General features: G+C 45.7%; 1 protein-coding gene, 2 long non-coding RNA genes and 1 pseudogene across 11 annotated transcripts in view; 2 read left to right on the top strand and 2 right to left on the bottom strand.

The window, feature by feature from the left end:
• The window catches only part of LOC144340532 (uncharacterized), a 75,781-nt gene that overhangs the window by 6,680 nt on the left and 46,371 nt on the right, over nt 1-22,730 (top strand). The window lies entirely within an intron of this gene.
• Nucleotides 1-22,730, bottom strand: part of MAMU-AG (major histocompatibility complex, class I, AG) — a 180,421-nt gene that overhangs the window by 115,372 nt on the left and 42,319 nt on the right. The gene's annotated exons all lie outside the window — the stretch shown is intronic.
• LOC144340537 (uncharacterized) lies at nt 16,909-20,579 on the bottom strand. The gene is made up of 2 exons (XR_013416743.1): nt 18,946-20,579; nt 16,909-17,120 (listed from the first exon to the last, which is right to left on the bottom strand). It is a non-coding gene; the product is annotated as an uncharacterized LOC144340537 (long non-coding RNA).
• Nucleotides 18,490-21,481, top strand: LOC106996077 (HLA class I histocompatibility antigen, alpha chain G; annotated as a pseudogene). Its single transcript, XR_013416718.1, has 6 exons — nt 18,490-18,582; nt 18,709-18,977; nt 19,204-19,479; nt 20,088-20,363; nt 20,485-20,602; nt 21,021-21,481. The product of XR_013416718.1 is annotated as an HLA class I histocompatibility antigen, alpha chain G (transcript).

Genomic DNA, 22,730 nt, shown 5'->3' with positions numbered 1-22,730 from the left:
AAGGGCTAATATCCAGAACCTACAAAGAACTCAAACAAATTTACAAGAAAAAAACAAACAACCCCATCAAAAAGGGGCTGGGCAAAGGATATGAACAGACACTTCTCAAAAGAAGACATTTATACAGCCAACAGACACATGAAAAAATTCTCACCATCACTAGCCATCAGAGAAATGCAAATCAAAACCACAATGACATACCATCTCACACCAATTAGAATGGCAATCATTAAAAAATCAGGAAACAACAGGTGCTGGAAAGGATGTGGAGAAACAGAACACTTTTATGCTGTTGGTGGGACTGTAAACTAGTTCAATCATTATGGAAGATAGTGTGGTGATTCCTCAAGGATCTAGAACTAGCAGTACCATTTGACCCAGCCATCCCATTACTGGGTATATACCCAAAGGATTATAAATCATGCTGCTATAAAGACACATGCACATGTATGTTTATTGCGGTACTATTCACAATAGCAAAGACTTGGAATCAACCCAAATGTCCATCAGTGACAGACTGGATTAAGAATATGTGGCACATATACACCATGGAATACTATGCAGCCATGAAAAAAGATGAGTTCGTGTCTTTTGTAGGGACATGGATGTAGCTGGAAACCATCATTCTCAGCAAACTATTGCAAGAACAGAAAACCAAACACTGCATGTCCTCACTCATAAGTGGGAACGGAACAACGAGATCACTTGAACACAGGAAGGGGAACATCACACACCTGGGCCTATTGTGGGGAGGGGGGAGAGGGAAGGGATAGCATTAGGAGATATACCTAATGTAAATGACGAGTTAATGGGTGCAGCACACCAACATGGCACATGTATACATAGGTAACAAACCTGCACGTTATGCACATGTACCCTAGAACTTAAAGCATAATAAAAAAAGAAAAAATATATAAGCTCAAACAAATTAGAGACATAAACAGCTAAAATTTATGAGTTAAAACTATCAAATTTCTAAAAGAAAATATAGGAGAAAATTTTTGTGACATTGGGTAGTCAGGCAAAAGATTCTTAGATAAATTACCAAAAACATGATCTACAAATGAAAAAAGAGAGAGAGAGAAATTGGGCTTAGTTAGAATTTAAAACTTAAGTGCTTCAAAAGACATTATTGAGAAAATGAGAAGACAAGCCATAGATTGAGGGAAAAATTTTCACAGTTGATCACAAATTACATTTGTGATGAAGAACATGTATCCAGAATATGACAAGTTCTTAAACTCAATGTACAAACACGAGCAACTCAACCAAAAATGAGCAAATCATACAAATATGCACAACTGACTTTTACAAAAGCACAAAAGCAATTCAATGAAGGAAGGAGCGCTTTCCCAACGAATGGTGCTGGAACAACTAGACAACCACAGTGGGAAAAAATAACCTGAGCCCAAACTTCATGCTTTATACAAAAAATAACTCAAAATGAGTCACAAGCTTTAATGTAAAACACAGAGTTAAAATGGCAAACATTGAGCCAGGTGTGGTATCACAGGCCTGTACTCTCAGCTACTCGGGAGGCTGAGGTGAGAGGATCCCTTGAGCCCAGGAGTTCAAGGCCAGCCTAGGCAAGAATTTTTTTTTCTAAAATAAATAATAAGTTTAAATCTTAAAATTACAAACCTTTTAAGAAAAAGTCATCCAAACTAAGACTGGACAGAGTTCTTAGACATAACACCAAGAGTATGTTCCATCAAAAAAAAAGTTAACAAATTGGATCTTATCAACACTAAAAACTGTTGCTCTGTGAGAGACCTGTGAAGAGCTAAAAAGACAAGCTACAGAACGAGAGAAGATATTTACAGACAACATATTCTGTAAAGACTGTATTCAGAATATATGGAGAAATTAAAAAACCCAACAGTAAAAATGAAATCCAAATACACAATAGGCAATAAGCAAGACATGAACAGATATTTCACTGAAGAGGATAAACACCAGGCTAATAAGCAGATGAAAAGGCAGTCAACATGATTATCCAGTAGGAAAATACAAATTAAAACCACAGTGATGAGAATGGCTGTAATACAAAATAAAGGTAGCAACGGGTGCTGGCAAGGATGCAGAGAAACTGGGTCACTCTTATATTGCTGGTAGGAATGTTTTTTTTAAAATGGGACAGTCACTCTGGAAATGAGTATTGCAGTTTTCTTCAAACTGAACGTGCAATTTACCTTATGACTAACAATTGCCCTCCTATGCACTTATTTCAAACACGGGAAATCTTTATGTTCTCGAAAATCCTCTGCACAAATACTCTTGCAGCTTTATTCATAATACCCCCAAACAGGAGTTAATGCAACTGCCTTTCAGTGGGTGAGTGAGATCTGCTGTTTGAACTCATAACTGAGTCACACAAGTGCCCTTTCTCAAGGCTACCATCCAGCTTCTCTGTGCAATAAGTGTTTTATGCATATTTCCCATTTTCTCACAGGAAATATTAAAGATGTGTAGTCAAGGATCAAACTTTAATGAACATAAATTTTTTACTGCACCATCAAAGACATTCTTAAATGGCAATGCAGTTTGGAGCCACTGCCTTGGTTCTGCTAAGGTGCTGGGTGTGTTACTGACCTTGGCATTTGCAGCATTAATGGAAAAGTCAACATAATGAAACAGGCAGATGGCATCTTGGTATTTCTGTGAAAACAGGTTTCCCTCCTGAACTCTCTGAAGGCAGCTCAGGGGACACACTTTCAAAATGGCAAAGATCGATTATGGTTCCTAGTGGGACACAACCCCTAGCCTATTCAGATTCAGCTCTCTCTCTCTCTCTCTCTCTCTCTCTCCCCCCTCTCTCTTTTCCCTCATTCTTCCAACTTATATTGTATAAATTTTCAAATGTGCAAATAAGCTGAAAGAATGGTGCAGTAAAATTCAAGTTACCACTCTGCCATATTTGGTTAATATCTCTTCATATACATAAAAGCAGAGTGTGAAGTGATGGATCACAGAGACCCAGAAGGGTAAGTGTGGTTGGCATTGGGTGTATAATAGAGGGATTTCTTGGTGAGTACAATGTGCTTGTCTCCAGTGCTGGATGCTCTGAAGGCCCTGACTTTACCACAACCTATATAGCAATATAGCAAAATTGCGCTTGTGCCCCATGAATATATATGAATTAAAAAAATAAAAAATAACATAACATGTCTCTTTATAGATACATGTAGACATGTTTGTATAGCATGTGTGTGAATGTGTGTGTGTGAATGTGTGTCTGTGTAGAGAGCAGCACAAGTTAAGAGATTAAGATTTTGTGACTGAACCATTCCAAAGTAACTTAAACATAAAACATACATGGATAAATGTGTCTGTGACAACAAACCTGAATACAAACATGAAAGAATATATCTATAAACACATCTCTGGATAGATAGCTTATGAACGAATTCCCTACGCCAGCTCCCTTACTGGTTACCCTGTGAACACAGGCAGGCAGGAAACAGGACCCAACTAGGTTCCCTCATCCTTCTCTTGCTTCCAGGCAGGTCCTGCATCCACTCCTGCTGCACAGGGGGCTCCCATCCCTGCCTTGGTCTGTTTCACAGGTGCTCCCCTAACTTTCTCTGCCACCACTGGTTTACCTGGATGGAGCTGAGGCTGCCCTGACCAAGAACAGCACCACCCACCTGTGCCCCCAAGACCAGGAAGTTAGGAGGAAGCACGCAACAGGATCAGGAACTCTCCCACCTCCCCAGTCAGTCTGAACTGATGACAGGAGATACTGATGCTTGCTTTACTCATCCTCATTCCCAGCTCATTTATTCTTCATTAATTCAGTTCAATCTCCCCAACAGTCACTTCACCCCAGAAGCTGACTGACCTCTAATCTTTGTAATCAGGAAACCACAAAGCACTCTCTGTCACCTCCCTGATATCACCCTTCAGCTCTACGTCATCACATGTGAGCTCCAACTCTGCAGGGCCAGTGTCCCCCACAGGGTCAGCCCCTGAACATTGGCCCCAGATGTTCCCCCATCCCTTCCCAGCCCTTTTGGTGTTGATGTGAATCTGTCCCTCAATGAGAACTGACAGGGAGATGTGGGGGAGGAGGGGAGATTTCTTTGTGCTGTGTCAAGTCATCGAGACAGACCTCTCCTTCTCTCCTGAACCTCACACTCTGTCCCTTCCCAGACACTTGAAATAAAACGCAGACCGGAAATGTGTATTTAAGAGCTAAATATCTATAGTATAAAATATGAAGACAGAATAGAATGGGGTAATGCAGGAGAGTGTGACAGAGATGACAGGACCTCAAGGTGCCAGGAAAGCTGATCCTGGGCTCCCCACAAGGAGCCATAAGCAGGACACTCACTCATAAAGGTCACCTATAATAATACAATTACTGCATATGTAATATATCAAATATAATAAAAACCAAAAATAATACGGCACAGCTGCAAGCACCTCATATATATTAACCCTTTTCATTCATCCAACCACAAGAAATAAATGCTCATAGTTTCCCCATGTCATGGATGAGGAAACTGAGGCACCAAGAGAGAACGTGCTGGTGAGACATAGGCAAGGAGCTGAATCCAGACCGCCTGGCTGCAGAGTCTAGCTGCCCTCAGTGGAGCCAGCGGACCCAGGAGCTGACACCAGAGACTGAGATCTCAGCTGTGCACTGCCCTGGTGGTCTCCTGTCCCAGCCAGGTGTTGATCTGGGCCTTGTAGGCTCATCAGCTCTGGAGAAAAGAAAGAAACAGTAAATGTTCCACTGGGTGCAGGGCGCTGCTTTTATTCCCTGAGGACTTCTCCCTCCTCAGTCACTCCAAAATCAGATTCACCCTTTCTCTGAGGGAAGATGACGTCCCCACTTTTTTCTCCCTCCCATGACACTTTTCCCAGCCCCTGCCAGTCCCCTCCCGTGACTCCATCAGCATCAGCACCTGCCCTGTGCCCAGCACCCACCCCGGCAATGAGTGAAAGGACCCCAGGACTCAGGAACAAGACCCAGGAGGAAACTCAGTGCCCTTTCCTCCTCCTCTCACGCCTGACCAGCCCTGACACAGTGGGAGGCCTCCCCAAGAGAGGCCCTGGCCGTGTCTCCATGTCCTCCAGTCCTGGGCTGGGTCACACACACAGTCCTTCTACCCCTCAGACCCCAGGACCTCCTCATCTGCGGAGGCACCTGCACACCAGGGCAGAACCTGCACACTGTGGGTTCTGCCCTCCACCTGCAGCTCAGCATTTCTCCCCTCCCAGCTCTGAGCACACAGCTCCTAACTGGAGATCCCATCAGGAAGCCCTGAGGCTCACAGGCCCAGCGTGGAAATATGTGGCTGCCATGGAGTCTGCACCTGACCTGATGCTGGTGATTCCCTTGCTCAAGGAGGCCCAGCCTCCCCTCCCCATAACCTGCATATGGGCTGTGCTTGCTCCTGACTGTCCACTCACCCCTGGAAATGCAGCTCAACCCCAGTGCTGATGCTTAGTGGGGTTGCAGGACCTTCCTGTCCCGTTCCTAACACGGCTTCCACCCAGGCCATTGCCATTGCTGCCCACAGGCACCATCTCCTTGTGGAGTAGGGGGTTTCTTCAGACCCCTCAGCCTGAGGCTGCCTCTCTGCACCCTCTGCACCTGGGGACTGCCACTGCCACAGGCACCATCTCCCACATGGATCCTCTGAGAAAGGAAGCTCTAAACTTGTGTTCCTGTTCCATTCAACGTCCCTTACAACATCAGTATTGGAGGACATCCTATTAAGATTCTCCAACTGAAATTATGTTGATGGACATCAACATTTAAAGCAGGAATTTTGAGAAATTAACATGTGATTTTCATGCCCTTTTTCTGGCCACTGTCCCAGTGAAACCATTCCTGCCTACAGGGAACCAGAACTGACAATCCCTCTACAGGAGATGCCACAGGTGAGAGCAGGAGCGACCACAGACCTGCACTGCCCGTGCTGTAGGCGCCCCCTGGACGGGGCCCTCTTGCTGCAGGGCAGAGGATGAACCGTCCCATCTGCCCAGGCCTGAGGCGCCGACTGACAGTGCCATTAGGTTCAAGGATGAGTCACCACCACCTCACTAACCAGACACACGGAAGTGCGGAAATGGCAGAAACACTTGGGTCTCCGGGACACCCCAGACTCTCACTGTGCCCTGCACTGTCTCTGTCTTTGCAGAAACTGAAAACTTTCTGCTGCTCTTTTCCTCTCCCCTCAAACAACCTGGCTGTGGGGGAAATGATTCTGACTGTCTCCTATTTTAAACTTACCAGGCCATGACTATGTTAAGAAGAAAAAAATTGGCTCAAAGAGGGCAAGGTGAGGCCACAGAGCGCAGAACAAAGCCCAAAAAACAGCCCCCTGGGGACTATGACCCTCGGGGGCTAGAAAAAGTAACACCTGGACATAAGATGAAAACAGGGAGCACAGCTGACCTGACAGGGAGCTGGTCCCCATTCCCCAAATAGCCCAGGGACATCTGCTTATCACCTTGTCCATATTATCTGCAAGAAACACAGGGACACAAGGGCCATATGGTGGGAACCTGGAAAAAGCACAGCCTCGAGGGACCCAGAAGACATGACACCCCTGAGACAGCTCCCAGATGAGATATATGGGGAGCTGCAAAGTGGACAGAGGATGGCCGTGTGCACTCAGGACCCTCCCTGGTACAAGGGGACCTCAAAGGGACTGTACACACAGGGGCCCTCAGTCTGGGCCTCGTGGGTCTTTTTCTTGGTGTCCCCCTGATGGCTGGAGAAACAAGGGAGGGGGATGCAGAGAGGAAGGGACTAGAGGCACCACCTCTCCTTGGATTCCTCCCCAGTTTCTAGCCCTCCCCAGATCACAGCTGCTCCCTCTGAGATAGTGATCATCCAGGCCCTCAGCAATCAGCACGCAATTCCCAACTCACCCACCTGGATGTGCCCTGGTCAGCCTGAGAGACAGAGACCGGGATGGGGACAGAGCAGCCTCCATGGCCCTCCCTGCAGCCCACTCCTCATCTGCAGCAGGAGGAGGCCACAGCTGGACGTTTGAGGGCCTTGGCCCAGCCCTGGCTTGGGCAGGACTTAAGGGTATAAAAAATAACCTACATGTGATGGTTCATTTTCAATTCTACGTGCCTTAGTATAGGTTTAAGCAGCCCACATGGTCATAAAGAGATAAAGAAGCAAAATGTACTCAGCCACCACCCCCTCTCCTTCTGGCTTTCCCTTTCATACACTGGCCAGGAGCCTATCGGTTGGGGCCCCCTCAATGACCCCCTCTCCACCTCACCAAAAATTTAGTTTAGGCTAGCTTGCAACATAGATAATTGTACCCTTTCTTATCAACTAAGTGCAGCCATTAGGGCCATAAGTCAAATGTTTAAAGAGTCCTGAGACAATAGCAATGCATTATGGGCTGCACCAAAATGCAGCAAAAAGACACTAAGGAACATACTTGAAATCTTAATCAAACTACCAATAGGTGACATCTGGGAAAATCATAAGCCCTTGGTACTCAGCTAATGAGGAAATGGGGGAGGTACTTGAGCACTAGCGAATACATTGTTGAAATTGTTCAAACCGTCCCTGGTGTGTCTGCATTCCAGACACCCGATATTGCAAAACCATCACTCACAGTCTCACTTTTGCTCTTCTCCGGGTCTTTGAGTCCATTCTTTGGGTTTGGATGGGTGTGTTTGTTTCTAATAGTCTAGTAGCCTGTATGGGGATCTCTGTGCTTGTGTGAAGTGAGTGAGACTTTGCCTGAAAGGGGAAACACGTACCAGTTGATTCATGTGGCCCATTCTATCTGGATGTCCCGGCTCCTCACAGAAACCATAGACAAACTTGAAACTGTTATTCAGGACACAATAAAAGTGACACGGGGGTGTAGAGGGGTGGAAAGCAGGCACCATGGCAAGCAGGCAACCTCGTGTGTCTTGTGGGAGACACTGAAAGTACTGTGGGTGTCGCATCACCATTAGAGAGCTGACGGATGTGGGGTGGTGTTGGGGCTGTCTATTTTATCTACATAATCCAGCAAACTGTCCCTGAGGGAGCCTGGTGAGGCCTAAACAATGAATGAAATTACTCTAGGTATGGCCAAGTAGGAGTTATAATTGCAGTTTTTGTGTTGTCTGGATATCACTGGTAGAGCAGATCAATAAATCCTTAGGCACACGGCGTGCAGCTGTGGATTTGGTGAGTGCATTCCTTTCCTCTCCAATTAGAAAGGGGATACGGAGTGATTCATATTCATGTAGGGTACACAACACACTTATTTATCATTTGCCTCAGGGCTATTGTAACTCCTCTGCCCTCTATAGTATATAGTCTTAAGACTACAGTAGACATACTGGATATCCTATAGGATATTCAATCAGCTCATTTCATTGACAATTTCACGTTGACTGGGGTGGATGAACAGCAGGTAGGAAGTTGGCATTCCTGATCCACATGCTAGGCGGTGCTCCTAGCCCGTTATCTCCCTGAAGGACCCACTTGGCAGGGAAAGTTTCAGTGTTTCCATGGCTGTGGGTTCCACTAATCCTATCACCAACTGCACCACCCAGGGGCTGCCAGCCACAAGGAATGCTGGACAGGTCTTCTATAGGCACAGCTCAGTGCCAGCCTGGAGGAAGCACTCTGAGGGGTGGGTGCCATCTTTCAGAACATGGTACATTGTTTGAATCAGAGACGTCTCTGTGGTGCTGTGTTCTCAGTGGAAGAACATGTGGGTCCAGAAATCAAAAGGTGGAAGCAGGTTTGGCTCCATGTCCAATCTCTTTGATTCACCCACTAGGGTATTTTGCATGTTTTATCTCCAACACTGGGCTGTGCAGGTTAGGAGGTCCTGGTTTCCAAAGGAGGGTACACTTAAAAGGAGACAAAAGAGAGCCTCTTGAACTACACATCACTTTAGTCACCGCAGAAGTTTGGACAGTGTGTGCCCAGAGGCCACCTGGTGAGAAGAGGAGTCTCCTCCTCTCCAGGCGCAGGTAATAGATCTTCATCTTCAGGAGGAGGCATGGCTACTTTCACACAGGAGGGCAAAAGCATGTGTGGAAACCAGAGATCCACCTGGGGGCCTTCTGGTTTCCCTTACCTCATTGTAAGTGTGAGCAGAATCATCTAGCAATTCAGCCTGACAGGATTTGATTTCCAAGGGCACAGACCCGTCAGGGCAGCAGGTTTGAGTCACACTCGTGGGTAATCCCCCAAGGCCCTGCTGCTGTGCTCTGACATCCTCAGTAGCATTGGTACTGACCTTCTGCTTCCCATGGGCTGCAGGACTCTTCCATGGCCTTACTCAACTCTTCTTAGATTGCCTGTGGTCTAGGACATGTCCAGTGAACTCTCTCTCCTTCTGTCCATCACAGGGGGTCACACTTGCATCTTGGTCTGTTGTCTTTCCCAGGGTAATCTGCCTCCCTTGCAATATCGTCTGACAGGTGCGTCCCCTAATAAAATGCTGTAACTTTAATCCCATGGTGGCACTTGCTTTTTGGAGGATTTGGACTACAAAATCATTTTCATCTGCACACCGGTGACCTCTTACTTATTCCAATTTGCAAAATCCTTTTGTTTATTCAACTTCTTCTACTTGCATTGGCTCCATTTTGCTGGTATTTGTATTATGGTTTTGAATTCGTCAATGTTTGTTGCTTTAATCACTAAATTTGGGGGTAGTTTGTTACACAGCAATGGATAAACAAATGAAGCCCTCATACATTTCCATTATTCTTTACAGGTTCACTACATCTGTTTTATTTCCTCCCATTTTCATAATATTGGCCATACATAGGGTTTCTAGTTTCTCACGTCTATTCTTTTCTTTATTTTAGTTTCTTTTATTTTTTGTTCCTTCCGTTTCTCCTTCCTTCTGTCCCTCCTTCCCTCTCTTTCTTCTATATTTCCATTCAACCTCTCGCCCTCCTCCTTTTCATTCTGCTTTCCTTCCCCTTCCCCTTCCTTCTTTTCTTCTTTCACTCCTTCATCCATTCCTCCTTCTTTCCCTCCCTTCCTCCATTTTTTCCTTTTTAGTATGAAATTTTCCTAACATATAAAGTAACCCTATGTGTTTGGGCTATAAGTAAGCATTTTCTGGATCTATATGTCAAAAGTATAATGCCATGGTAGATGAGAAACAAGTAAACAGCAGGAAGTTATTAACAGAATCTAAACAAAAATGCCTGCAATAATTCTGCAGCCAAGACAGTGGCTTTCAATTCAATTCCTTCAACTCAGTGTTTTTAGAACACATCATCAACATCAAGTATTACACATTTAATTCAAAAGTTTAGGCCAGGTGTGGTGGTTCACGCCTGTAATCCCAGCACTTTGGGAAGCGGAGGCGGGTGGACCACCTGCAGTCAGGAGTTCAAGACCAGTCTGGCTAACATGGTGAAACCCCATTGTTGCAGTCAGTTACTACGGGATATAATGAAGGGGATGAACACAGAAATAAAGACAAAGACAAAAAGATCTGTTTTGAAAGAAGGGGGGGCTTCTTGCTACTAGTGATTCCTTCTGGTGGCAAATGCAGTTTGTCAGTTTGCCAGCATCCTGTTTTCATGAGAACAGTTTGTTGTTTGCTCATACAGCCTCCAGTGGTATAGTGAGTTGATCACGACCCTCATTCTTTCGGCCTCCAACACCCCGTCTCTACTAAAAATGCAAAAATTACCTGGGCATGGTGGTGAATGCCTGTAATCCCAACTACTCTGGAGGCTGAGGCAGGAGAATTGCTTGAACTGGGAGGAAGAAGTTGCAATCAGCCGAGATGGCACGACTGCACTTCAGCCTGGGTAACAGAGCAAGACTTTGTCTCAAAAATAAATAAATAAATAAATAAGTTTAAGTTGGCACAATCACTTTGGAACTAATATTATTATTATCAAGTATGGTTAAAGTCCATACAACATATAATCCAACCATCCTACTGCTAATCATACACTCTGCGGGCTTTCCTGCCTATGTGCCCAGGAGACATGCACACTAATGTTTATGGCAAAAACTAGAATCAGCTACATATACATCAATAGAAAACTAGTGCAATTATGGTATAACCATAAAATGTAAACCTTCAGCAGTAAAAATGAGTGAATGACACCCTGCCACACCACAGATAACTCCTATACGTAATGTGCATCATGGGAAAATAAACGCAGTAGGAATTTGCTGTACTGGAAGCTTAAAAACCAGCAAAACTAACGAATATTTGGACTGGGGATATATCTATACTTATTACACAAATCTTTAAATAAATATAAAGGAAAAATAATCACAAGACTCAGGATGGAGTCTCCTTTTGGGGGATGTGAATGGGCAGCAGCCCAGGGTAGTTTACAGGTTCTGTGTTTTACAACAGTGCTGGCTAAAGTCCATACAACATATCCATTCCCTTTTAAAAAGGAACTTTTAAAATAAATTTGTAATACTTGATGTTGATGATGTGTTCTGAAAACATTGAGTTGAAAGAATTGACTTAAATTCCTAATTCCTTAAACAGAGTTTTTCAAATTAAAATATACCTGGTTTTTATAAAAATGAAAGAGAAAAGAATACCAAAGTTCATGGCAAGCATCCTTAACAAGAACTACTTACACTGATAGAAAACGACAGAGAATTGTAAGGAGCCACGTGACAGAGAGGACCAGCGTGCCATGAAAATGGCGTTGGCTACAAATAGGCCATTTGATCCTTGGTCACTGGCATCTCTCTAGATTTTTGAAGTATACAATCTTCAATCTCATATGCAAGGTAATTCCATCTTGCAAAGGGTTTGGTGTTACATTTTACCACACATACAACTGAGTTAAACTATTACAGAATTGGAAATGCACATCATTGATCAAAATAAATGAAACAAGAAAAGAGTAGAAAGGAATAACCAGTGATGGAATAGCAATATGAATAGAAAACGCAATAGGACTGCTAAAACAAACAAACAAACAACAAAACCACCTCAGAAGCACCTGATAGCAGTGCTATTTAGAATCATAGTGGTGTCCCAATCACTTCTATCACATATCATTCAACACCACAACAAAAGATGTTAAGTGTATTATAGAATGCTAATAGAATAGCCAGTTATCGAAAAACCTTGTTTCTCAATTTGAACTAACAATTTCATGATACTGCATCAAACCAGTTATTGGCATCAGGCTAAGCTAGATGTGTTAACTGAAGTATGAGATTCACATCTTTGTAAATGAAAAGAAATCTGATTAGGCAATATTTTTCTAAGTGAAAGCAAGTTAATTAGAGAAGTAAAGAAACAAAGGACGGCTACTCCAGAGACAGAGCAGTGCTTCTTTTTTTAAGTGTAGGCAAATGTTTTTTGAAGATGTATTTCAATAAGAAAATTGGCGCTTGGGACATACTTCCACTAAATTTGAGACATTTTAGACAAAACAAAGACTTACTTTCAAGACATTATTTTTATGGCACTGAAGTCTTGGAACTATTTGATCTAGTTACTCTATGTTCTCAACTGTGTTAACTCATTGAAGAGAACATTGTTGTTATTAAAGATATTGGCAAGAAAAACTCAGAGATACTGTTGTATCTCCTTTATCTGCCTCACGCTGTTTTCTCCTCAACACGTAAGGCTCTGTGATGTCTCAAACTTTTAATCATTAATTTAAAAAGTGAAGCTTATCACAGAATTACAAAAAAACTATTTTAAAATTCATATGGATCCAAAACAGAGTTCATATAGCCAGGAGAATCCTAAGCAAAAATAACAAAGCTGGAGGCATGAGGCTCCCCGACTTAAAAGTATACTACAAGGCACAGTAACCAAAACAGCATGGTACTGGTACAAAACAGGCACATAGACCAACGAATAGAAAACTCAGAAATAAGACCACACATCTAAAACCTTGTGATCTTCAACGAGCCTGACAAAAATAATCAATGGGCAAAGGATTCCCTATTTAATAAACGGTGCTGGGAGAACTGGCTAGCAATATGCAGAAAATTGAAGCTGGACTCCTTCCTTACACCTTACCCAAAATTAACTTATGATGGATTAAAGACTTAAATGTAAATTCCAAAACTATAAAAACCCTGGAAGAAAATCTAGGCAATACCATTCAGGACATAGGGATGGGCAAAGATTTTATGATGAAAACGCCAAAAGCAACTGCCACAAAACCAAAATTGACAAATGGGATCTAATTAAACAAAAGAGCTTCTACAGAGCACAAGAAACTATTATCAGAGTGAACAGACATCCTACAGAATGGGAGAAAATTTTTGCAATCTGTCCATCTGACAAAGGTCTCCTATTCAGAATCCACAAAGAACTTAAGCAAATTTACATGAGAAAAACAACTTCATTAAAAAGTGGACAATGGATCTAAACAGACACTTCTCAAAAGAAGACATACATGTGGCCAATAAACATAAGAAAAAAGCTAAACATCACTGATCAGAAGAAAAATGAAAATCAACACTACAATGAGATACCATCGCATGCCAGTCAGAATGGCAATTATTAAAAGTCAAGAAACAACAGATGCTGGTGAGGTTGCAGAGAAACAGGAATGCTTTTACACTGTTGGTGGAAATGTAAGTTGGTTCAACCATTGTGGAAGACAGTGTGGCAATTCCTCAAAGATTTAGAACCAGAAATACCATTTGACCCAGCAATCCCACTATAGGTTATATACCCAAAGGAATATAAATTATTCTATTATAAAGGTATATGCATGTGTATGTTCATTGCAGTACTATTCACAATAGCAAAGACACAGAATCAATCCAAGTGCCCACCAATGATGGACTGGATGGAGAAAATATAGTACATATACACTATGGAATGTTATGCAACCATAAAAGGGATTGAGATCAAGTCCTTTGCAGGAATATGAATGAAGCTGGAAGCCATTATCCTCAGCAAACTCACACAGGAACAGAAAACCAAACACCACATGTTCTCACTTATAATTGGGAACTGAGCAATGAGAACACATGGACACAGGGAGAGGAGCAGCATACACTGGGGCCTGTTGGGAGAGTGCAGTGATGGGGGGATCATTAGCAAAAATGGCTAATGCATGCCAGGGTTAACACCTAGGTGATGGGTTGATAGGTGCAGCAAACCACTATGGCACATGTTTACCTATGTAACAAACCTGCACATGTACCCTGGAACTTAAAATTAAATTAAATTAAATTAAAAGACAAGCTTAAAGCATTAAAGAAAAATAATTAGATAAAAGAAGGCTTTGTTTTACAAAATCCTGAAACAATAATTTTAATTTTGCTTTTAACGTATAGCAAGTTTTTAGTACAGCTCTCTTTCAGAGGTGCAGCTTAATTCCCTCTGTTGAGTGTGGCTTGGACTTAGTGATGCACTTCTGATAGGGCCTGGCTCTGTGTTCCCACCCAAATCTCATTGTGAATTGTCTTGGGAATTGTAATCCCCACATATTGGGGGAGGGACCTGATGGGAGGTGATTGAATCATGGGAATGGTTCCCCCAAGCTGTGGAAGTCAGTGGTTGAACCTGTTTTTCCTAATGCTCCCCTCAGCACTGCCCTCCCATAATAGGCCCCTGTGTGTGTTTTTCTCTCCCTGTGTCCATGTGTTCTCATTGCTCAGCTCACAAGTATAAGTGAGAACATGCGGTGTTTGGTTTCTCGTTCCTGTGTTAGCTTGCTGAGGATACTGGCTTCCAGCTTCATCCATGTCCCGGCAAAGGACTTGATCTCATTCCTTTTTATGGCTGCATAATATTCCATGGTGTATATGTACCATATAAGGGGATTTTCCCCACTTCACTCTGCATTTCTCTCTCCTGCCACCATGAGAAGAAGGATATGTTTGCTTCCCCTTCTGCCATGATTGTAAGTTTCCTGGGGCAGCCTCCTCAGCCATGCAGAACTATGAGTCAATTGAGGTCTTTGCTTTATAAACTACCCAGTCTTAGGTATTTCTTTATAGCAGTGTGAGAACGGAATAATACAACTTCTAACTGATACAGTAATGCTGACATAACAGTTTGTGACTCTGGGTGTAGAATGTGAAACTGACTGAGGCTTCCACCTTCTCTCTCTCTGTCTCTAGGATCATGAGCTCTGGGGGAAGCCAGCTGCTGTGCCATAAGCAGCCCTGCAGGAAGGTCCTTGTGGCTAAGAACTGAGGCTGCCTGGGACCAGAAAACAAGGAACTAGGCCTTTTCCAACAGCCATGTGAGTGAGCCATGTTTCAAGTGAATCCCCAGCCCCAGTGAAGCCCTCAGACAATGCAGCCCTAGGCTGACAACTGGACTGCAACCTTGTGAGAGGCCCTGAGCCAGAAGCATTCAGGGAAACCTCTCCTGGATTCCTGACCATTAGAAACTGTGAGAGATGATGAATATTTGTTGTTTTGAGCTGCTAAGTTTTACATAATTTGTTATGCAGTAGTAAATAACTAATACATTTTCACAAGAGGATATATTATTACACGTTAATTTGCACTTGCTCTAAATTTATCATCATCATATTACTATTTTTGAGACAGGGTCTCACTCTGTCACCCAGGCTGGAGTGCAGTGGCATGATCATCATACACTGCAGTGTCAACCTCCTGGGCTCAAGGGATTCTCTGATCTCAACCTCCTGAGTAGCTGGGACAGCAGGCATGAATTAACATGCCTGGCTAATTTTCTATTTTTTATTCTTTTGTAGAGATGGGGGTTTCACCATATTGCCCAGGCTGATCTTGAACTTCTGCAGTCAAAGCTGCCTTCCTCTGCCTTCGAAAGTGCTAGGACTGCAGGCGTGAGACACCACACCTGCTCTAAATTAACTATAAGATAATAAACATGTAACTTAGTTTTAAAAGGTAAGGAGAATGTTCATGGCTGAAGAGGACGTTTTATTACCATTCACAATGATCACTTTACTACAACTCCAATTTCCAACTGTGTCCCAATAAAACACAAAAGGAAGGTCCAATCTTTGCTAGGCTGATTCTATGATGGCCCCAACAACCAGCTCCTGGTCATTCACCTTCCTCCAGTTATTCAACCAACTCTAATGTAGGTGCTGCTGTGAAGGGATTTAGCAGATATAACTAAGCGCTTCAATTAGTTGACTTTAGGGTGGGTTTATCCTGCTTGGACTGTCCTAATCAGATGAGCCCTTTAAAGGACTGGGTTTTTCCTGAGCATAGAGATTCACAGTGTGAGAGGGACTCAACATGAGGGGTTTCCTCCACCGTGGGCTTTGAAAATGAAGAGGCTGTGTGGGAAAGAACGCTGTTGGGCACCAGGAATTAAGCACAGCCCTCCCTGTTCTCTACAGTGAAAGCCAGCGAAGAACAGCGACCTCAGTCTTACAACTGCCAGAAACTGCATTCTGCCACCTCTGTATAAGCCTGAAGGGGATTCAAAACGAAAACACAGCTTTGGGAAGCCCGGAATAGACATTCTGTCCACATCATGCCCAGATTTCTGACTAAGGAACTATAAACAGATAAATGGGTGTTGTTTGGCCAGGCGTGGTAGTGCAGGCCTGTAATCCCAACATTTGAAGAGCTGACACAGAAGGATCACTTGCAGCCAGGAGTTTGAGACTAGTCAGGATAATACAGTGAGACACTCGTCTCTACAGTTTTTTTTTTAAATTACCTTGGCATGGTGGCACTTGCCTGCAGTCCTAGCTACTCTGAAGACTGAGGCAGGAGGGTCCCTTGAGCCCAGAAGCTTGAGGCTGCAGTGAGCCATGATCATGTGACTGCACTTCACCCTGGATGACAGAGGGAGACTCTGTCTCTAAAAACAAATCAATGAATACAATAAATGGGTGTGTTTAAAGCCAATGTTTGTGAAAATTTGCTACACAGTCTTGTAAAATTCATACAGAGACTCAAAAGACTCGTGGAATGAATTGATGAATTGATATGCACACTAGTTACATAAAATAAAATATATTTTAACTTTTTCAGTATTTTACATTTTATAATTTTCTGTGATGCAATTTAATACACTCATATTTCATTCAGTCAGTCAAGAAAAATTCATTTAGTCCCTATGATGAACCAGGTATGCCCTCATATGCTCAAGTGCCTGACATTCTAGAAGCTTCACAAGAACAAGGTGGAGCCACTGGAGTGTTTTAGGTGGAGAAATGACACACTGTGACTCACAGCAGCAGGACCACTGTGGAGAGAACAGTCACGTACGTAGCAGGTCATGGAACAGTGCTAAATCCACAATTCAGGAGTGACAGGGTGGTGGGGATTAAGGGGAGAAGAGGGCCTGAGGGATGAGAGGGATGGAGGGAAGGGCTGGAGAAGCAGAAGGTGAGGAAAAGGAGCAGAGGGAAAGAATTCCAAAGCAGCAGAATTCTTAGGTTTAAATACATTGTTTTATAGATTTTAATACATCCATCTACAGAGCCTCGCAGGGTGACCTTTGAGGTTGGCCTTTAATGTCTTATGTGGGTCTGCCTAGAAACTAATCGTTTTTTATGTTAATCAGGTTTAAAAGTACTAAGTATTCCTAAAAAATATACACACCACTTACATGTGGATACTTCCTAAAAACAAGCAGTGCATGAGCACTAGTGAGGGGCATTGTGACTGCGTTGAACACTTGCAACTGTGAGGTGAATAAAGTCTGTACTGACTCGTGGTTGCAACATACAGTACCACAGTGTGCTGCTTTGTATTGAGGAGATGTCCTGGACTCACCCGGAAACTCAAGGCTACGGAATGGTGGTAAATTTAAAATACAACAAGTGGGAGTCACAGATACATTGTCTGGGAAAGTGAAACTTAGGAGCTTTGTGAATCCTGTTGTAACGCTTTTAGACACATTTATATATCAAGGGGCCAAAGTCACATTTTTCACCAATTAGATTCCTGATCATTCAGGGGTTACCAAGACTCTGCTACTCACTGTAGTTAATAAACAAAAAGCAAACTGGTCTCTGTTCTATCTCATGCACTCAGGCACAACTTTCCCAGATTTAAACAGAAAGAAAAAAGAAAAGAAAAAGAAGCCCTGTCTCTACACCTCCATTCCCAGGGCAAGCTCACTCTCTGGCAACAAGCTCTCTGGGGTGAGTTTTCTTCTAGAAGAGTCCACTGGGACAGGTAAGGAGTAGGAGGCAGGAAGTCCAGTTCTGGGACGGGGAGTCCGGGATGAAAAGTGAAGGGAGAGGGACGGGGCCCATGCCGAGGGTTTCTCCCTGGTTTCTCAGACAGCTCCTGTGCCAAGACTCAGGGAGACATTGCGACAGAGCGCTTGGCACAGGAGTAGCGGGTCAGGGAGACGTCCCAGGGCCCCAGGCGTGGCTCTCAGGGTCTCAGGCCCCACAGGCAGTGTATGGATTGGGGAGGCCCCGTGTTGAGGATTCCCCATCTCCGCAGAGTTTCTCTCCTTCTCCCAACCTGTGTCGGGTCCTTCTTCGTGGATTCTCACCGGGCGACTCCAGTTCTCACTCCCATTAGGTAACTGGTTTTTAGAGAAGCCAGAGTCGCCGCGGTCCCGGTTCTAAAGTCCTCGCTCACCCACTCGGACTCAGATTCTCCCCAGACGCCAAGGATGGTGGTCATGGCGCCCCGAACCCTCCTGCTGCTGCTCTCGGGGGCTCTGGCCCTGACAGAGACATGGGCGGGTGAGTGCCGGATCGGGAGATGGCCTCTGCGGGGAGGGGCCAGGGGACCGCCCGACGGTGGTGCAGGACCCCGGGAGCCGCGCGGGGAGGAGGGTCGGGCGGGTCTCAGCCCCTCCTCGCCCCCAGGCTCCCACTCCATGAGGTACTTCAGCGCTGCCGTGTCCCGCACGGCCGCGGGAAGCCCCGCTTCATCGCGGTGGGCCACGTGGAAGACACGCAGTTCGTGCGGCTCGATAGCGACGCTGCGAGTCCGAGGATGGAGCCTCGGGCGCCGTGGGTGGAGCAGGAGGGGCCAGAGTATTGGGAAGAGGAGACACGGATCGCCAAGGCCCACGCACACACTGACAGAGTGAACCTGCGGACCCTGCGCAGCTACTACAACCAGAGCCAGGCCGGTGAGTGACCCCGGCCCGGGGCGCAGATCACGACCCCCCACCTCCATGCCCTACAGACGACCGGGTTACTCCTGAGTCTCCAGGTCTGAGATCCACCCCGAGGCCGCGGGACTCGCCCAGATCCTCTACCTGGGAGAAGCCCACTCGCCTTTACCAAAATCCCTGCGGCTTGGTCCGGGAGGGGGCGAGGTTCGGTGGGCGGGGCTGACCGAGGGGGCGGGGCCAGGGTCTCACACCCTCCAGTGGATGATTGGTTGCGACCTGGGGCCCGACGGGCGCCTCCTCTGCAGGTGTGAACAGTTCGCCTACGATGGCAAGGATTACCTCGCCCTGAACGAGGACCTGTGCTCCTGAACCGCAGCGGACACTGTGGCTCAGATTTCCAAGCGCAAGTGTGAGGCGGCCAAAGCGACTGAACGAAGGAGAGCCTACCTGGAGGGCACGTGAGTGGAGTGGCTCCACAGATACCTGGAGAATGGGAAGGAGATGCTGCATCGTGCGGGTACCAGGGGCCATGGGGCACCTCCCCGATCTCCTGTAGACCTCCCAGGCTGGCCTAGCACAAGGAGAGGAGGAAAATGGGACCAACACTAGAATACGCCCTCCCTCTGGTCCTAAGGGAGAGGAATCCTCCTGGGTTTCCAGATCCTGTACCAGAGAGTGACTCTGAGGGCCCGCCCTGCTCTCTGGGACAATTAAGGGATGAAGTCTCTGAGGGAGTGGAGGGGAAGACAATCCCTGGAATACTGATCAGGAGTTCCCTTTGACCCCACAGCAGTCTTAGGCACCAGGACTTTTCCCCTCAGGCCTTGCTCTCTGCCTCACACTCAATGTGTGTGGGGGTCTGACTCCAGCTCCTCTGAGTCCTTTGGCCTTCACTCAGGTCAGAATCGGAAGTCCCTGGTCCCCCGCTGAGAGATTAGAACTTTCCAAGGATTAGGAGATTATCCCAGGTGCCCGTGTCCAGGCTGGTGTCTGAGTTCTGTGCTCCCTCCCCCCACCCCATCCCGCCAGGTATCTGGTTCATTCTTAGGACGGTCACATACTGGTGCTGCTGGAGTGTCCCACGAGAGATGCAAAGTGCCTGAGTTTTTGGACTTTTCCTTTCAGATCCCCCCAATTCACACGTGACCCACCATCCTGTCTTTGACTATGATGCCACCCTGAGGTGCTGAGCCCTGGGCTTCTACCCTGTGGAGATCAGACTGACCTGGCAGTGGGAGAGTGAGGACCAGACCCACGACGTGGAGCTCGTGGGGACCAGGCCTGCAGGGGATGGAACCTTCCAGAAGTGGGCAGCTGTGGTGGTGCCTTCTGGAGAGGAGCAGAGATTCACGTGCTAGGTGCAGCACCAGGGGCTGCCTGAGCCCCTCATGCTCAGATGGAGTAAGGAGGGAGATGGAGGTGTCATGTCTCTTAGGGAAAGCAGGAGCCCCTCTGGAGACCTTTAACAGGGTCGGTGGTGGGGCCTGGGGTCAGAGACCCTCACCTTCCCCTCCTTTCCCAGAGCGGTCTTTCCAGCCCACTATCCTCATCATGGGCATCATTGCTGGACTGGTTGTCTTTGCAGCTGTTGTCACTGAAGCTGTGGTCACTTTTGTGCTGTGGAGGAAGAAGAGCTCTGAGTTTTTTTGTCCCACTGAGGGTTCCAAGCCCCAGGTAGAAATGCCCTGCCTGGTTACTGGGAAGCACCATCTACACTCATGGGCCGACCCAGCCTACGCCCTGTGTGCCAGCACTTACTCTTTTGTAAAGCACATGTGACAAAGAAGCACAGATTTATCACCTTGATGATTGTAGTGATGGGGACCTGATCCCAGTAATCACAGGTCAGGGGAAGGTCCCTGGCTAAGGACAGACCTTAGGAAGGCAGTTAGTCCAGGACCCACATCTGGTTTCCTTGTTTTCCCTTATCCTGCCCTGGGTCTGCAGTCACACATTTCTGGAAACTTCTCTGGGGTCCAAGACTAGCAGTTTCCTCTAGGGTCTCATGGTGCTGCCACCTTTCTGACCTCTCAAAGGACATTTTCTTCTCACAGATAGAAAAGGAGGGAGCTACTCTTGTGCTGATTTGTTGCAGAGGAGGAGACTAGATGGGGCTGTGCACAGTGGGTGCTCAGGCCACCATGAACTTTATGTGGTCACTGCTCAGCTGGGTCATCTTTGCTGCTCCATTGTCTTTGGCTCTTCAGTAGAACCTTGTCCCAGCAGGACCTGTGATCACAGGTGTTAGGCAGGAATCTAGACCCAACATGGCGGCGTTACCCGGCGTAGCAGGCCTTCTGTTAAAGACTCCCTTCACCCTTGTACACACCCGCAGACTTACATGCGTCAGAGTTCTGGCTGGGCAACCACACTCCCCCATGACCCGCAGCTCACCTGCATTCCACAAGTTCGTAAACAGCAGTTTCGGTTGACAGTTTCCAAAGACCCCTTCCTCATGACCCTTACTCAACTCCTGCCCTAGTAGTTTCAAGATCCCCCAGGCCCTGTTTGCACTACCAGCTTCCCTACCTCTTGGGCTATAAAAAGCCCCTCAGCGCTAATTCCTCGGCCCGCACCTTTGGACCGAGAAACCTCGCCTGCGAGTCCTAATAAAGGCTATTCTCACTGCCATTTGCCTTGTGTCTTCGTTCCCGGTTTGGCTCCAGCCTCAGTTTACCTTTACAACAGGGACTTGGATATCACCCAGGGTGGCCCCTACACATAGAAGTTCCTGTGTTATCAGAAGAAAAATTTTCAGACCCATATACCTCTTCTCCTCCTTCCAGGTCTCTTTCAATTGTATTTCCATCTTTTCCCCAACCTTCCTCTTCCTTTTTTTTTTTTTTTCAGACTGAGTCTCACTCAGGCTGGAGTGCAGTGGCGCCATCTCGGCTCACTGCAACCTCCACCTCCCGGGTTCAAGTGATTCTCCTGTCTCAGTCTACCTAGTAATTGGGACTACAGATACGTGCCACAACGCCCAGCTTATTTTTTGTATTTTTAGTAGAGATGGAATTTCACCATATTAGACAGGATGGTCTTGATCTCCTGACCTTGTGATCCGCCCACCTCTGCCTCCCAAAGTGCTGGGATTACAGGCATGAGCCACCAAGCCTGGCCTCCCCAACATTCTTAAAGGAAGCAGATTCTGAAACTTCCAGAGGAGAGGTGCCAGAGTTTTTCATCATAGGTTATTTTCTGTTGGAACTCCTCTTCTGCTCTCTCTCCTACTCTTCTTCCTGCCCTGAATTGTAGTAATCCTAGCACTGGCTCCAATCCAAACTCATGGATTTGTAAAGCAGAGTCTAATTTAGATTCACATGTGGTTGGATAATTGGACCCATAAGCCTAGGGTTATCTTTCCTGAAGAGAAATATATGTTTATGTGCTGCAGTGTGCAGGAGGGTTGGTGTGGGAGGAGGGAGGGAGGGAGGACACAAAAGTAGCCCTGGCAAGAAAAGCACTGGTGCATTTATGTCCACATGAGATAATATTGTTCTGTAGCTGCTACAAAATGACATTTGACCTGAGGTTACATTAATAAAGGTATTGCCTTTAGAATAGGGAGGTGCTCCACAGTGATCATCCATTCAACAGACATTTGTTGTCTGCTAGGGATATGACTGCTTTTGCATTTAGAAAACATCATTAAAGTAAAAACAGAAACATTTCTGGCCTTGTGGTGTATACGTTCTAGATGCAAGCTTGTCCAACTCGTGGCTCTCGGGATGCATGTGGCCCAGGACAGCTTTAGAATGTGACGACTTT

Source organism: Macaca mulatta, chromosome 4, assembly GCF_049350105.2.
Source record: "Macaca mulatta isolate MMU2019108-1 chromosome 4, T2T-MMU8v2.0, whole genome shotgun sequence".
Classification (NCBI taxonomy): Eukaryota; Metazoa; Chordata; class Mammalia; order Primates; family Cercopithecidae; genus Macaca; species Macaca mulatta.
This window is presented reverse-complemented; position numbering and strand designations above follow the sequence as displayed.